The sequence below is a fragment of the Cibotium barometz genome, chromosome 56 (genome assembly GCF_041138505.1).
Source record: "Cibotium barometz isolate CiBa-2024 chromosome 56, ASM4113850v1, whole genome shotgun sequence".
Classification (NCBI taxonomy): Eukaryota; Viridiplantae; Streptophyta; class Polypodiopsida; order Cyatheales; family Cibotiaceae; genus Cibotium; species Cibotium barometz.
In genome coordinates this window covers 4,622,379-4,624,841 of record NC_141101.1, presented here as the reverse complement: position 1 = coordinate 4,624,841, position 2,463 = coordinate 4,622,379, and the positions used below count along the sequence as shown (strand labels likewise).

At 40.9% G+C, this 2,463-nt stretch overlaps 1 long non-coding RNA gene across 1 annotated transcript; it reads right to left on the bottom strand.

Moving 5' to 3' along the window:
• Window positions 1–565: 565 nt before the first annotated feature.
• Window positions 566–2,089, bottom strand: LOC147606815 (uncharacterized). Its single transcript, XR_015264859.1, has 5 exons — window positions 1,339–2,089; window positions 1,175–1,260; window positions 974–1,100; window positions 714–887; window positions 566–621 (listed from the first exon to the last, which is right to left on the bottom strand). It is a non-coding gene; the product is annotated as an uncharacterized LOC147606815 (long non-coding RNA).
• Between the last annotated feature and the right edge of the window lie 374 nt (window positions 2,090–2,463).

The following is a 2,463-nucleotide window of genomic DNA, read 5'->3' as shown; positions in this document are numbered from 1 at the left end:
CCTTCCCTACGTCCACCATATCCTTCATCATCTGCTCATCAACAAAGGAGACTAAGCACACTGAAGCTACACAAAAAAGTTTATTTTACATGGAAGACCAGTTTTTCAAAATGCATGCCCCCAATTGTTCCTATGCTAATGTTCAAAAACACGGGGCTAATGATCATCCAGACCATGCTCCTACTAAATACCACATTTCACTCCAGCCTTACCTTCAAAAACTTGCTGTGCCACATTTAATTTTCCACATCCATGCATCAATCTCACTTAGTTCCATGTTTTTAAGCTATATTGCTCTAATACATGCGTCGAAGCTGTCAGCAAACTGCCTTAAAAAGGAAAATACTTGGTTGATCATGCCTACTACAAAAACTTTTATTGCAAATCCCCACCTAGGTCAAAGGTCTTGGTAAGCTGAACCATTAACTTATGGTGCCATTCCCTCTTGTTCACAGGACATGGAAAAATCTCCTCAGTGATCTGACATCACCAAGTTTAGAAGAAGACATAACTGAAGATAGCAGAAGCAAAATAGGCCAAAAGAGAAGCAAGATAGGCCAATTAAAGACACATATCTTCTTAGACAGCAAGCCAGTGACCAGCACCAAGCTGAAATGTTTCCTGTATGTTTATGACTCACAACATTAAATACATTTGTATATTCTACATTTGCACTTTCAATAGAAGTAAATGGTCAAACTCAATGGTCATACTCATAGAGAACGGGCACTAAAAATATATCGACGATATCCCAATTCCTATTGTAAATCAACGTATTCAAAACTTTTGATTTTCTGAATCTCTCCGCACACAAGCCCCACATGTACAGGCTGCCATAGGAAATGCTATCTGCAAAAGCCTTGTCATACTCTAGTAGTAAATTGAATCTGCAACCATTTCACACATGAAGAAGTTAGGAAAACCGTCACACCCATTCCACACACAAGTTCACAAGTACTTACTCCAAACCCACCTGAAACACCCCCCAGGACATTTCCTGTTCAATGTCCACAAGGGACCAATCCACGTTTCTATGCAACTCCAACTTTGGTTCATGAAACCCCTTGATAATTTTTTTCCATGGTTTACAGTCTAGAAACCTGCAATTCCCAATCTCACAATGTTATTTAGCTTTTTGGTATTCATTAAGTGTAGCATGCATATAAATACATACCGGTTACAAATCTCACAGTTTCGCTCTTCCAAAGGGAGCCGCTCCTTATCCACTATACGAGGGCGTCCTCTCTTTCTCTTTCTAGTCTATGCTCATAAAAAAAGATGTTAGCTCCTCAAAAGAGGTTACAATCCCTACATGCAACATTGTTTTTGTGAACTTACCATAGGGTTCTTATTCTCAAGAATCTCCTCGTGGTCATCATGATGGTCACTATCATCGCCGTGTCGGTGGTCATCCTCGTGGTCGTCCTGGTGGTCATCCCGGTGGTCGTCCTGATCCTCTCTCTCTCTCTCTCTCTCTCTCTCTCTCTCTCTCTCTCTCTCTCTCTCTCTCTCTCCCCATTAAAGACCCACAGACATGGCACACATATGCAGAGGGCATATACCACATCCCACAACAGCCACCTATACCTCAGTCATAGGAGCCTCGTGAAACCGATCCCGTCAAGTGGGAAAGACTCCATTGGACACCCACACGCTTAATAGCACAACTTTAAAACCACAAATTTGAAATGGACAACTTAATACAACTTGAAATTGAAATGAAATGAAATGGAAAGATGGACACCAGCACTGGGGCCGGAACGGGCCGACCCCCCCTCAATATATGATATATTTATTGGGAGTATTTTAATGAATACAATGCTCCATGGGTTCCAAGAACCAGATGATGTCCATGTACATATGAAAACAGTACCAAACAAGTAGACTCGAAGTCATATTTCGAAGTAGATGCTCGAAGCAGAATGACCACTAGTGTGGTCCAATCTCTACGGTCCTGTGCTTTCACTGGACTCTGCGGAGAACACCACACTGGTGTTCCGAGACCACGCACAGACAGGCGCTCTCGTACTAATGCCTGGCTCTCCCGATCTCAGCACCTTTGGACCGAGGTTCTCCAATAGAGCTTGGACAACCCGGCACCGAACGGGTGTTGGCCGAGCGGAATGAATCCCTTATCAGATTTAAACATAAAATACTTTACTGAAATCTGAAATTCACTTACTTGTAGATGGTTGATGGAAAACCTGTAAGATTTCTCCCCAGCCTCTCAAGATGTCCAGCATCTTCCCGTGTAATCAAATCCCTCTTCAGAAATATAAAAGATCTTATTTCTAAGTATTTTAGTCTAGAGAGAGAAAATTATTTTAGAGAGAGAATATTCAGATTATGAATATTTTTGGATAGAAAAATAACTCATCTTATTAAAATAAGTTTCCCTGAAACAGAAATTTAAAAAGAATTTTCCAATGTACAATTGGAATTAATTGAAAATAAGTATAAAGG